This window comes from Anopheles gambiae, chromosome 2, assembly GCF_943734735.2.
Source record: "Anopheles gambiae chromosome 2, idAnoGambNW_F1_1, whole genome shotgun sequence".
NCBI lineage: Eukaryota > Metazoa > Arthropoda > Insecta > Diptera > Culicidae > Anopheles > Anopheles gambiae.
This window is the reverse complement of record NC_064601.1, coordinates 19,044,881-19,059,794: the sequence shown is the minus strand read 5'-3', so window position 1 is coordinate 19,059,794 and position 14,914 is coordinate 19,044,881. Positions and strand designations below refer to the sequence as shown.

Here is a 14,914-nt window from a genome sequence, read left to right as displayed (position 1 = left end):
CGCTTCCGCGTCGTTCGTTGAACTTCCTGCTCGATCTGGGCCAAACGGCATGCCGAGCGAGCCGAACGCGCGCGCGCGCAAGCAAGTTGGCCCGATCTTGGCGCGACTTTTCACGATCAAGGTTGTTGCGTTCGAGGTCTCGCGTCGCTCTCTCGCGCTGGTGGTTCGCGCTCTCTGGCTCTAGTCGTCGGGATGAGCTTGCTTGCTGCCGCAGAGCAAAAGGCTGACGTGCTTCATGATCTTCATTATGCAACGGAGCTGCACAGCATCGTTCCCGCTCGCTTGGAGAGCCGCCGTCGTTCTCGCAGAAGCGCGCAGCAACCGCGCGGTGAGCAAAAGCGCCACCATCCGAAGAAGCGAACGAGCCGGCTGTAAACGAAGCTAGCCCGAGCAGCTCCCCGTGGGTTCGGGAGCGCCCACCAAAGCCCATCCCCGAAGAAGATCGCGCTCTTCCGCCGCGGCACTGGAATCGAGCGCCCGCGTACGAGGAAGAAAAAAACTTATATAACAACCCACGGCCAGCCAATGCTCTTTAGTTAAGTGACGACCTTCGTACGGTCAAGATCAGTTTTGGAAAAGTCTTCTCCCCTCCCCGGAAGGAAAAGCGGACGACGTACAGCAGCACAGCAGCTTCGTCAGGCGAAACCCAGCACCAAGCTTCGACTTGGACACTATTCTGCAGCAGCATTGCATCGCATTGCTGCTCGCGTTCGGTTTTTTTTTGCCGTTTAGGGGGTTCGACCTGTAAAGGTGTGTGACGAGTGGGTGTTGTTCTGTGTCGTCTCGGTGTGCTAGACACTTTTCAGTGAAAAGTGTAGTTTTTCCTTTTATTCCCACCCGTACCCAGAGGTGAAAACGTGTGCACGCAAAATTGAGCCGCTCGCCGCTAAGTGATTTTCGACGCAAGTGGAAAAAAAACAGCAGCAGCATCAACGGCCCACCCCATCTGAACCCCAATCGACTCGAGAATACTGTTAGTGGAAAATTGCCTCCAGCACGTAGCGCAGTTCGATTCTTTCTGCATCTGCAAACAATTTGCTACACTACACACACACGCACATACGAAGAGGGAAGCAAATTCCCCAAACCGCAAAGAACAAGTGTCTGCAAGAGTGTGAACGAAAGTCCGAGATCCGTTTGCCGAGTGTGTTTGTGTGTCTGTGTTCAACAAGCAGTGAAAAGCAGCATTAGCATTTTCTGCCGGAAAATTCCCCTGCCTTAACATCGAACTACTCTGTGGTACTGCCGCAAAACCAGTGGAGCTGTAGAACCTGAGGCAATAACTTCAACCGAGGCGAACCAAACGCACCAGGCAACAAAAATAACAGGTACGTTAGGAAAAAGAGATTTTTGACCTCCACACAGACACAAACCGTGTGGATCGATTTCGATGCATATACATACGCATACCGTTGAGGGCGCACCCCGGAGTATAAGCGAGTATAAAACGGGGGAGAGAAAAAAAAACGGGAAAACGAAATGATTTCGCGATCTTGCGATCGCTGATCATTTGAAGAGGGTAATATATCGATTGCTACGCGATTGAACGGCCGAATGGTGTTCATTAGCGTGCGCCCGTAGAGTGTGGTGTAGAATGGATGGAAAACCTTACGCTGCACAAGCTGCTGTCCAGCGCTGGCTACCCGTACCGCTGCTTTGTTCGGACAATGCTCGCTGTACTTTTTTTTGGGAAGCCTCCCGAGCAAATGAGAGGTTTGTTCTGTACGTTCTACCGACTTTTTTTTTTTGGCAATCTAATCGGTAACTATCGCTTACACCTTTAAGCGCAAGGCGAGCAATTAAGATCCATCGGATAATGTGATGAGCGTCGCCCATTGGGCTGTAAAGAACACGAGTGATTTAATCGCCGTAGAAGAGAGGAACGGCACATTTGTAAGCTGGCCCTTTTTTCCCTTCGAACATGAACAGATGGATCCATGTTCTAAGCGCTTGTTCAAGATTTTGGTGTAAGTCCAACGTTTTCTATGGGGGATTAGCATCAGAGGTTTTTTTTTTGTTCACACACTTAAAAGAAATTGGTATGTCTTTCAACCTTTCCCAACTTAAACGGAAAGTAGGCAACTGTGTTCATTTGACGCAGTCGGGGCTACCAATTTGCTGTGGGTGAAAACACCCACACAGGTCGGGGATCGAAATTTCGGAACCAACAGCAAAAATCGTTTGCATAAAACAAAAACAGCACCAGCAATTATCCACTCATTTAATGCTACATTTTCCGTTGCGTAAAGCCCAGGGTGGTTTGGGTCTTGGCCGGGGTTTTGCGAATGCGAAATCGATTGCTCTTGGATTGGAAAGTGTTGGTGAGTGAGATGGTTTGCCAAAAGCAGGTTAAAACGTGCGCGTGTGTGTGTGTGTGTGCAGTCGAAAGTGCAAACCGTGAATGGGGCAAACGAGAAACCCAAACTGAATGCAGTTCACGCGGGGTAAAAACCTATCAATCAGGAAATGAGGTGTGAAATGGTGGTTTGCTTTTGTGTGTTGCACTGCCTCCGGTATTGATGGAAGTTGAGTGTGCCAAACTAAACGCAACATTTAAGGGGTGAAGCTTTGTGTGATCAGTTTTTTCTTCTGGAAGCACAACAAGTGGCGTTAACGCTTGCGAGAACAGAAATCTGTCGTAAAACTAGATCTCGCGATATAACAGTAAAAAGATGCTTCCTTATGCCATCAGCCGGCAGGATGAGCGGGTCTCGTCCCGAGAAAAGGTACGCAGTGCAGCAGAAGAACATGGGTGTCCGCAACAGGTTTTCCTGCTTGCCACAGCGTCAGGGACGGCGCGGACCGGTTCGTTCTTCTGGCGACACCCGGTGCCTGCTGCCAACAATCCATCTTCATCAGATTGATCAAACCAGTGGATGCGATTGTCAAGTGATAATGTAACCCGCAGAACTATACTGCAACGTGCTAGAACGTGAGCAACGACTATCTCTACGTGTGTGTGTGTGCGTGTGTACGCGTAACTTGTTTCGCGGTGAATGAACAACCGATCGCGGGAAGATCGTTTGCAGAACGGGAACTCTGGCGAACCTGAACCATTCAGTCGCCAAGAATGTTGTCCCACTAGAACCCTCGCCACATGAACCACCTCGATGGTACTTCAGTGCCCATCAAATATTGGAGCAACACGGCATAAAGGGTAGGGTGCTGCTCGCGAAGCAGAAAAGTACCTTGCAACACTGTTGGCTCCGCAAACACAGCCCGGTGCGTGATCGTAAACAATAGGTACGGGGAAACAAAACTCAACACAAAAAAAAAAAGGCTAAAAAGGAAAAATCAAACAAACCTCAGGTGTACGGTAATCGATCGGCCTAAGCCCGAAAGAGACTGCTGCTGCTGCGAAAAGCACACCTAGCAAGTGTAATATTGAAGGATGAAGAATCGTGGACTTGGAGGAAAACACGTAGAAAAACAAATCCTTCGCCACAAGTGCTAACGCACACAGCAGCCCGAAGCAAAGAACACACGTACGCCCGTGCCTGCGTATTCACCTTTGGGAAATAACAAATTCAAATTCTCACCTTCACCAACTGGTGGTGGGTGCCCGATGAGAGGGTTCACCTGTATTGCCATTTGCGGGTTGGCGAGGAGCGTTGCAGTGTGGTCCGGGGGCTGGATGGTTCAAAATTAAACACAAATTGAGTTCACCTGTTTTACTTTCCACCACCACCACCAGGAAAGGGGTCGGTCCGTGATGTGTTAAAGATTTTTATTTCTGTTTGCCTGTCTGCCAGCCAGCCTTTGGTTTGGTTTGGCCCCTTGCCAGCTATGCAGCCTCGGTGTGATTGTGTTTCACCGAGCTAGAACCATTTTTCTGTGAGCCGCTTATTTTCCCTCAACTACCACAGCCTCCCGCATTGCGTACGTGTGCGTGTGATAAGTGGTCCGGTAAATTCAAGAAAGAAAAAAAAACCCATTAGAGCCAGTTAGTGTGAGATTAGATTAAATGGCTGTCTCTATGGCGAGCGTCACCTGCAGCAAACACACAAAAGACTTCAACGCGCTTCCAAAAGGCGACGAACCCTCCATCGACCGTACACAAAAAAAAATCAGTGTAAAGAGATGAATGCACACTACCGCAGTGGCGCAGCCTACGTAGCAATGCGGAATGTAATCAATTCTAAGAAGCAGATATAGCGCACGGTGCGAGTGTCTTCAGCGCTAGAAAAGACACGGTTAGGTTGGTAGATACTTCCTGTGGCACGGCTGCTGCTGTGGTGTAAAACTGCATACCATACCCCTCCATGCGTTTCATATTGATATACACGAGGTACACACTGAACCAGTGTGTAGCTGTGTTCTTCCTGCTTCCGTTTGGCCGTTTCAGTGGCTCAGTTTGGTTCAGAAGCGTTCCTTCAGCCTTCAAGAAAATGAAACAATAAACGCCAGCGGAATGCACACACACAGACCGATTAATTTGCTACTGCTGATGTAGCTCCCTGGTTGCGAGATCGTTTATGTGCTTTGCTACCCCCTTCCGCTGTTCCACACACGCTTTTTCCCTTGCGAGTGTGCTGAAACACGCTAAGTGCATCAATCGTGCAGAAGAAAGATTGAGCAGAAAACATCGAAACAGAGCGGGGCAGACGCTCGCGTCTACAGGTTCTGAGCTGTTCTGAGCCCCAGACACACCAAGCACACATACACATTGGCCAGAAAGTTCGTTGTACGCAATACAGCACTCATTCGGTCATTCGGCGAGCTGATTACCGGTGAAAGGCGAACCTTGACTCCGAGCTCCGGTTTTAAATTGTAGCCGTTTTTTACCCATTCCTGTTCAGTTTTTTCCCCTTTGCTTGCTGTTCATGTTGTCAGTGGACATCTTTTCACGTTTTTCCCTGAGCCGAGGCGTTGCTTTCGTCGTCTTCATTGGTGCGAGTTTGTAATCGTGCTGTTTCCGAGCCGCCGAATGATGTAACTAAATTGTCCAATTCCACTCTGCATTCGTTCCGATCGGTTACGAGTCCGTCCCGAAAACCCTCCGTCACTGGGTCAATGGATGATTTGAACGCGCATGTACCATTGATACTTGTAATGATGGAGAGACTTCTTCAACTCCGTCTTCTTAACGGGCGTGAAACAGAACATTATCCCCAAAAAAAATCCCCTCCAGTATCGTAGGCTCGAAACCAACCATACCAATAACCCATCGTTATAGTGTGCTGGCAGTAATGCTAGAGAGACCCGTGCTGGGGAATCGCCAAGAATCTCATTCCAGAAGCAATCGAACCCGTGCAGATACATCACGGACCACCGAACCGGAAAAGGGAATCAAGATGAGGAGTTTGGCTTGATAATAGGCAATGTGTGTGTGCGCGCATGAGGCGGAATGGGAAGGAATGGAGCGTTTGGAATGAGCCCATAATCGCCCATCCCCGCAGTGGAGTAGCGTCCACCAGGAGCAGGCTGCAAACACGGCCAATAATAGTCGATACCGTTTCGGAAGCTGACCGATGCGCGAGCGCGCCTGCGTCTCGAAAATGTAGATCACGCACGCGGAGCTATGGATCGGCGATTCTCACCGATCGTCCGCGCGTACACCGCTGGTGATAAACAGTTAAATAATTATCTAACACGATCGCATTGAAATGCAGCAGCAGCAGCAGCACCGCTGCCATTCTACGTGATTCCTCGAACCAGTTAACTACCAGCGAAGAAAAACAACACCACCGTTGCGTTCTGTTGCGGGTTTTCTCTTGTAGAATTATGCCGCGACAAGAAGGTACAAATTGGACCTCGACCACACACATATATACACACACACACACCCGTACACAGTGCCGCCCGGAAAAGGATTAATGATTGGCTGTGTAGAATCAATTTCTCCAATCACCCAGGCACTAGGCGCGAAGCGCGCGAAAGCATTGATTTTAAATTTAAAATTCCACCTAACGATCCACTGCTCTGTTCCCCACCCTCTCTCCTGCACCCAGGGCAGAATATGTGTGCGCATGCGTTCGGAAGCTGCTGGAAAATGAATTATAATTCACGGATGATTTGCATTCTGCATGAATCAGCAGCAATGAATATGAAACGCATCGAGTGTGCGCACAAGCTGCAGGGAAGGCGGGCGCGCGCGCGCGCTTCGGTTGTGTACAGCCCGGGGCGGCAATTATCCTTTCCGCAGTGTTACAGTTACGGCGGCTGCATTCACACGTTTGCAGTCGGGTACGGGGTGTTGTTGTGTGCCAGAAACGCACAACCCGGGGGTTAACGAAGCACCAGCAAACTGGCAGCGGAACAGAACAGCTCGATGTAGTGGCATGCAAATATTCCACACAAGACATTCCACCCTTCCGAGAAGCATTCGCCAGTGGAAGCAATGAGAAACTGTGTTTTTATGTTGAACTTACAGTTTTTGCAGTCATAATTTATTGTCAAAAATCGGTACAACCAAGAGCACGGCAACGCTTGCGCGTCAAAGTGTTGTGATAGGTTCTTACTAAAACCTATTGCAAAACGTCTCATAAAGTAGATCCACTAGAAGTGTATTTGATATTTTGTTGAGATACTTTGATTGTTACAAAACATTCAAAAGTTGAATTCAATGTTTTCTTTGGGTGTGATTCGTTGAAGAAATACTATAAACGTTCTTTTCGTGTGGAAACAAATCCTAACCTACAGCTCACTGCTTCTCAATTCGTTGCTGAGATGAGCTTCTAAGGGAGATGGCAAGAGATCCACGCTATTCAACGGAAAATGAAAAACCTCATACCTCACCATTGTCCGTGTTTTGCTGTCTATTTACACCACTACCACCACCACCACCACCAAGCGCAGGGCTGAACGAAATTGAGGAAAAACTTCTTAATTAGGTGATTACAATCTCAGCTTCACGCAGCGTTTCTAAACGGTAATCCGAGGAAAAAAAGGCCCCGAAGCGAAATGCACCGTTTTGCCGTCGAACCAGTGGTGGTGGTGGTGATGGTGTTGGCAGCACTAGTCCCGGTCGGCTGCGCTCGACGCTTTTCACCCCGGATGGATGGTTAGCCGATGCCAGAACGTGGCTGCTGGGCGGCGTTCCGTTCCGTTCTGGGCGGCTGGGACCGATGGCCGAGACCTACCTACTACCGGAAAGGAATCCTCATTTACGGGATCTTTCTTGTGCGCCGGAGATGTTGGGCACAAAAACACATCAAGAAATCATACACACACACAACATGCACGATTAGGTCCAGCGGTTTTTTTTTTCTTTTTCCTGTATTTTCTACATAAAACGCTTGTCCAAAAGCGAGCTTCTAATGTGGCCAAGGGCGGACACTGTGGCTGGTGTTTTTATTCCACAAAATTAAGATAAACTAAAACACACATACATGGATTGCGCAGGGGGGGGGGTGGCCGATTGGCACAGGAAGCACAGTACGTTCTATCACTGTGTCCGTTTAGGGGTAAACCACTAGGCAAAAGGGGGTGAAAGGGCAGGGCATCGCAAAGAACGGGCAAATAGAACAACACAGCCTCCGCCTCCCACGGTCAATTAAGTAATTTTTGAGAACTCAGCAGAGGTAGTACAGGGAACTTACATCAAGTGCAGTTACTTTGTTTTTCTTCCCAAAGGAAAGCTCAATAATCACAGTCCAAATGTAAGAAAGCTAGCAAGCTACATGTAACAAGGGTGAAAATGCTATTTCCTTCCTCCGTTTGCGTTTGTTACCAAGGGGCCAACACAATTTAGGTCAGAGTTCTATTCTCAACGAAAAGTGTGCACACAAACAACATGATTAAGCTTTGAATTATGGCAGGCACGGAAGTACAGCCCGAAGTTGCTATAAACCTTTCAATCGACGCGTGCGAAAGCGAACCGCACAGTGAGCGCAAACCAACGAGCGCCAAAGGGTATCGCAATGCGCACGCAATAACTCCCCCCCCCCCCGCTGGAGCTGCCCCACGGTTTGTGGTTCATAATTTGTGATTAGATACGATCAACCTTTTGCCACCTTTTTGGCGCACCCCCGTACACTAACGCGCTGCAAACGCGTTCGACAGCAATGGTTCGATTTGCGATCGAGGTTTTAAAATCGAACGCATTTCCCTACTACGGTACGCCATTTGGGGCGCCCCGCCTTGCCACATATATCGTGTTTGTGTAAATGTCTCTATTCTGAGTGAACGGGTTAGCGGGAGCTACCGGTGTACCTTCCAGCAGTTGCTCAGTTGCCTGCACATGACCCACATTCTCGCACGGAGAGCTGGCCGCACCAAAACAGGGGGTAGGCGCAAGTAAGACACCTCTCGTCATGTGCACAGGGGAAAAAAGACCTTCAGCAAGCGTGTTTCCATCAGTTACTGCCGGGAGCGGGGTTCGTCGCTTCCTACCCGCCGGCTGACTGCACACTGTGCAAGCATTCCTTCGATTTTTCACCACTCTTTTTTTTTTTGTAACGATCCTAACACGCGTTTCCCGCGTTCGTACATCAATCGGCTTCGCCTCCCGGGAGGAAGGTCCACCACTGTTGTCGCGTTGAAATATGTTCTCAACAGCAGCAGCAGCACCAGCTTCGGTAACGGAAAGGGAATAGAAGAGAAAACAACCGTTTGAAAGCCGTCTTCCATCTCCCCCCCCCCCTCCCGGGAGCTGCATCAAAGCCCGCTGCGATCGGAACGGAAATGGGGAAAGTGTCTTTTTCTACCCCGTGACGTCGCCTAACGGGCAGGGTAACCCTTCCCGCTCCCGATCAGGATTCTTTCACCGTCGCGCGCAGCGCGCAAAGGGAAAGAAAATTCCACCTACCGAGCTGAACGAAGCGATCTTCATATTGAGCACCGTTCACCGATTGCCGACCAGTTTTCCAACCAGTTTTTCGGGCTACACGGGTGGTGTGTGTGTGTGTGTGTGTGTGTGTGTTTGTGTGTAGCTCAGAGGATGGGATGCTGGAATAATTTCTCACCGGGCCTATTCCCGTGCCCAGCATCCCGGTGGCAAACGTGATCGTCGCGACGTCTCCGAACAATAACACACACGCTTGGGCACGCAAACAGTATTTCTCATTCCGTTTCATTTGCTCCCTACCCCGCCACGATTGCTTCTGCGTGCGAACTTTATCGGGAAAAGCCGATTATAATAAAAACAAATCGACACACCACAGTGACCCAGCAGCAAACGTGTGCGCAAGCGAGAGGCGTCGTTGGCCTATTTGCGTTTGCGAGGAAGGATCATACACTTTCTCCTCGCGTACAACCCTAGCGACACATCTACCGCGGGCATACGTTCTGCTGGATGCTTTGGCAAACAGAAGCGATCGGCGTACAAGTCGCGTTAGCTTTTTTTGTTTTTTGCACACCACACGACACCGAACCGATGGTGCACATTATCCGTGCGGCGTTTGCTGAACTGTTGTTTGGTGGTAGGTGAAGACACGACAAATAAAGAAAAAAAAACACACCACATCCCAAAAGCACCACAGTACACATGGTGGCTTGCACTGTTCCGCCAGCCGCGAAACGGGGACGGCCTGTAAGCGGTCTGCTGGTTCTAACAAAATTTGCATACCTGAAAACTAGGTCTAGTGTGGTGTTGTTCTGGAAGGGAAAACGGCGGTCCCGGCACGGGAACGGGATGAGCGCTTTTCGTGAGCGTTCAAGCGACAGTCGCTTGTTAATTGTTTTTTCCCTCATGTGCGAACGGCGAACGAACAAACACGCCCCACGTGGAAAACAAATCGTAGCCCAGTTTTCCTGTCCCCGGGGTATGCGGGTTGTGTGCCGTTGTTAAGCTATTTGTCTGCTCTGTTTGCATCGGAGAACGAGCGGCGCAATACCACACACATACACACACGCGCTCTTCCAAGCGGGATGAAACGGGATAAAGCGAAAGCGCACAGAACATCATCCTCCTTTCGAGGTTCGCTCAAAACTTCAGCCTTCCTTTTCCCTTTGGCCACACTCTTGCCGAACCGATGAAAGCTTAGAAAACACGATTCAAAAATAATCCCCACCGGCGTGCGCACGGGTTGCCTACCCCCCCATATGCGAGGGATACACCCCCCTCGAGCGATACACACAGAACCGGTGAAACTTGTTTCACTTTTGCTCGCAAAAACCGCGTGTTCTGCGTGACCGTGACTCAACCCGTCGTGGTGGTGGTGGTGGCGGTGATCGCCAAGAACCGGGTGATCAAACCAGACAAACATTCGATCAAAATTAAGGTCAAGCGCGAAATTGGGTACACAAACACACACGTCCACCTACCCAATGACACAAAAACAGAGTTCGCTCGCACTGGAACAACCTGGAACAAAGGCAGGCAGGCAGGCATATCCGTTTCGGCTCGTTTGCAAAGCGAGAGAGATTCTGGATTTGGCAAACAGCATTACATATTGGGATATGACTCATTCTTGAGGCACAGTTTTTTTGTGTGTCTTACCAATCCGTTTTAACTCAACACTTCCAACAAGTGTCCTCCATAAGCGGCCAATGACCGAGGTGGAGAGTTCTGCCGCACGGTTGACGCTGATGACGCCAACTTTCCACCGAACACTACTGCAGAAAGGCCAACTCGGGCCATTCTGATGGTAATCGGCGCGTTCTTGGCGAGACGACCACTCATCCGGCCAGCTTTTGATGACCGAAATAGGAACACTCGAAGCACTGCGGAAGATGATGCGCAGCGTTGACATTTTTGGCCATACCGATGCACAAGACACGAACCCCCCAGCAGAGCGCACAGAGGCAGCAAAAAAGGGGGTCAGGCTTTTGTTTTTACTCATCCTCTCTCCCGTAGGCAAACAACGATGATAGCAATGACGCCATGCCGATGAGACGATATCCACGAAACCAGCTCGATGAGGGTTTTTGGTGGTGTGTACTATCGGTTGGCGTCAATGTCAAAAGTCGATTCACCCCAGGCGACGAACCCCTCGATCGTATGAGGCACTCTCTCGGTGTCAGTTTACCCGTTTCTTCGCCGCACAGTGACAAATTGCTAACACATCCACCCCGGTACCTTTTTCTTGCGCAGCGGGCTGAGCTAACTAAAAGCATGGGTTGTGAATTATCGGAACACGATGATTTACGCGTGACGCGCGGCTAATGTGACACTTAATCTCCACAACCGGCCAGCAAAAAAAGCAGGCTGTAAAAATGACGCGTTTGTATCCCGAGAACAGAAAACGTGGAACAACAACGGCCAAACAACAACAACAAAAAATATGCAAAGAAAACACGGCAAATATTGATTTATGTCGGTCACATAAGCTTAACCAGCAAACGGGGCAAACAGCGTTACAGGTTGCTGCTGCGGTCCTTTTCCCGGATAGGAGGATAGGATGGGGTTGAGAAAAGATTATATAACGGGATATTTTGCACACACGCACAAACGATCCCGGACCAAGACACACACACGCACGCACATGCACGAATGTTATGGCCCAAGGGAGTTGCGGCGGTTTGTTTTGCATATGTTTTGTCATCCCGCATTTTCGATGACGGACGGGTGAAGTCAGACGACCGATTAGTGGCGATCCTCCCCATTTTCCATCACACCCTTGGGACCTAAATTGTGTTCAACCCGCTTCATAAAAAAACAAGCAGCTGCTTACCTTCCTCCCCATTTACTGCTGTTTTTTTTTACTCATTGTTGTTTGATTTTACGTGACTCCCCCCAGCGGGAGTATGTCATAAAATTAGAGAGAAGGCAAAAATATTTATGCTAATTTCACCCTGTCATCATCTCGTTCTCTCTCTCTCTCTGTGTGATCTTATCGTACACTTAATCCTTCTTATTTTCGACCGTAGCTGGAAATTTGATCTGCATCAATTCTTGCTAACCGCGACGTCCACACTCTAAAAACCGGAGCCAAACGACCAAACGTGTCTGTCGTAGAAATAAATCATCGCCTAAACGAGAGGAGCACCGTTTGACGAGCGCTGTCCCGCCTGGGAGCAGCAGCCAACAACGCTCTTTGTACCACCGGAAGAATTGCACCATTGTGCGGCTACCATTTTTGCAGCAAAAGGTGCACATTAAGGTTACGATAAATAATGCATCCATCCATTCTGTACATCGGCTCAAAGCCACAAAACCATCCCGACACATTCGAGCCTGACAACATTGCTACGGCTTCAATGGCTTCAATGGTAAGTCGGGGTCGGTATCTGCGACGCTACACACCTGATATGCAAGCGAAACGCTGCATTCGGCCGACGACGATGATCAGCATCACTTGCCAAGGAAGTGGGAAACGGGACGCCGCGGCTCCCAGCAGGCAAATGGGTGATGAAGCTTGTTGCGAAATGGATCACCTTTTAATTTCTCACCAACCTTGGGCCCCCTGCACGGGGAGGCTCACATAGAGCGGCTTTGATTTGCAATCGAGAACGGCACAGATCAAGCGGACACAATCTAGTCAGCTGGGGGATGTTTTTTTCTTCTCACTGCTTGCTCAGCATCAGAACATCAGCACCGGCAACGGAGTGTTGAAGCGAAGGCGCTTCGCTGTTGGCTGCGTGTGTGGGCTCTCTTATTTATGCTCTTATTGTTAGGCAGGACCTGCCAGCCAGACGGTTTTCCCTCCCAGTGACATTCAAATCAACACAGTTGACTGCTGTGCTGTGTGTGTGTTGCCACTGTGTGTGCTGCTGAAAGCAACACGTCTGCACTGTAGGGCTTTGACTGCAGTACTTAGAGATAAATGGATCGCGTTGACGCGCTGTTGCAAAAGCCCAGCGCGATCATCCCCCTTCGGGAGGCTGTCGTCTCGCTTTTTTTTTGCATTTACACAGCCCGAACCGCCGTTGATAGAGGTGGGTAATAAATTATTCATGAAGCGCTTGATTGGTAGGTTAGCAATTTGTCAGCCCCGTTCAGCCGTTCAGCCTTTGCAAAGCAGCAGATGCTCCCTCAGACTACCCATTTTCAGCTCTCCGCTTACTTCCCAAGAGAATACACAGCGGCTAAAGAATTCTACTATTTGCACATGAACTTCTGCCCCCCCTCCCACCGACACGTTGACGTTGGGTTGATTGATTAACAAGCCTTAACTAGCTCGCGTTCCCATTGGTTCCCATTGGAAAATCTCCCCCCGTAACAAAATAACAGACCACGAAACGGGGAACGATCGTTTGGTGGAACGGTGGTTGCTTTCCAATACATAGTAATTAAAAACAAAAATCCCCACGGCAACGGAATTCAATTGCAGGAAGCGTAACCTGAAAAGCGCAGACGCGTGAGGGCTTTGCTTTTCCTGGTGATCGAAAGTGAAACATTCAGCTTCCCACCGCGAATCGGGGCGTTGGGCGCGATATATGCGAGATGCGTTAAAAATCATCATTAAAGGGAAAGAATAAAGGGTTTCATCCCTCCGCTGCACCCGCCCAGTTATGAGTTTCACTTTTCATCAAAATTAAGCCACGCTCGGGACGGAAGGGTGTCGGACGGACGGGAGCCCCCCGCGCGCACGGTATTTAATGCGATCTGCTTCTCTTCGTGTATCGCTTTCGTTGCGCCACTTACCCGCGTAAGTGAAGGAAAATTAGCAACTTCCCCCTGCTCATTTTCCCCAAAGCACATGGGAGTAAAACTGTACACAACATTTTGGCAAACGCAAAAGGCGAGAAAGTGTGGACAAACTCTCGTTTAGCCGCGGCGGGACAGCATCTTCCCTTTATGTGAATGGTCGTGTGAAAATAATCCGATGCATCTGATTGCCCCTTTTAAGGGTGGTAAATTAGGGGAGAGGAGGAGAGGGGATGAAGATGGATGGACATAGATGAAACCAGAATTCGGCACGCACAAGTCACGATAGAGCACGCAGCCAACAACAACCAAACAAAAAGAAAAACAACAAGTTTTCCCCTCGATTCCATACACCGGTTCGTAATTCCGGTGAGAAAAATGGGTAATGTTTTTCATTTAAAAAGCAAAAAAAAAAGAGAAACTCCGAAAAAGTATTCCCCACTTTACATACAGTACACCATTACCAGTGCGCGGCTTTTCCCGCGTGTCCGTGTGTGTCATTCAGTTAAAGTGTTTTTATTTGAAAAACTTCTCACTTCCCCGCTAATGTGTCATTGTATCTTCCGCACACCATCGCGCATCATTCTGCCTTACGCGCACGGAGGGTCGAACACTTTCGGAACTGCTGCATCTCAGTGAATGAAACACGACAAGCAGTTCACTGACACCGGGAGTGGATTGTGGGCTATAAATAACGTATAAAAAAAACAAGATGTATCATCATCCAGCAATACAGCCCCCGATGGGTGGCACATCCGGTCAATTAGAAGCAGAACGCACACAAAGCACTGCAGCACCTGGGTGCAGTGGCCAGCGCATTCTGACGCGGAGAATGATCGGCCGTGTGTGAAGTTGTTTGGTACACTGGTCTCGGTGTGTGCGTGGTAAGCATCCTGCCATCATGCATCGTTACCCAACGTGTTACCCAAGCCCGGGTTGTCTGTCGCGGTAATGACAAGAGTAAGAGAACCGTGTCTTCTTCTGTTTTTCCTCCGCTTCAGTCGAACCAGGTCAGGAAGCAATCCGTCTTCGGCCCCTTCCACGCGTTGTTTTACATCCAAACGTGCTCACCGCTGGAGCGCACTGGCTGTGGCGTATTTGCATTTATTATTTAAATCTTGCTAAATGCTAACAGTAAATTAGCAACAAGAAGCTACTCGGGAAAGGAAACACTCGTACATTGGAGGACATTTTGCAAAAAGGAATTAAACCTCTCCCAAGCATCCATACAGGGAGGTTTAAGCAATTTGTAGCGGGAAGCCAAATAAAGACAATGTAAATCATTGACGGCGCCCCAAACCTTCCCCTCCTCTTCCTACGGCCATCCACGTCAGCCTCAAAAGATGGCTCCAGTGTCCCTGGCTTCTAACCACACATGCGAATGTGTCCCTTCATCTTTTTATGAGCACCAAGCACTGTGGTGGTGGCTGTGGTAAAGTATGC

At 49.3% G+C, this 14,914-nt stretch overlaps 2 protein-coding genes across 2 annotated transcripts in view; one reads left to right on the top strand and one right to left on the bottom strand.

Moving 5' to 3' along the window:
* LOC1273655 (autophagy-related protein 16-1) overlaps positions 1-14,914 on the bottom strand; it is a 248,291-nt gene that overhangs the window by 154,017 nt on the left and 79,360 nt on the right. The gene's annotated exons all lie outside the window — the stretch shown is intronic.
* The window catches only part of LOC1273654 (uncharacterized), an 88,395-nt gene continuing 74,714 nt past the window's right edge, over positions 1,234-14,914 (top strand). The window contains exon 1 of the mRNA XM_061648034.1: positions 1,234-1,328. The gene's annotated coding sequence lies outside the window, so the exon portion shown is untranslated. The remainder of the gene's footprint in view (positions 1,329-14,914) is intronic.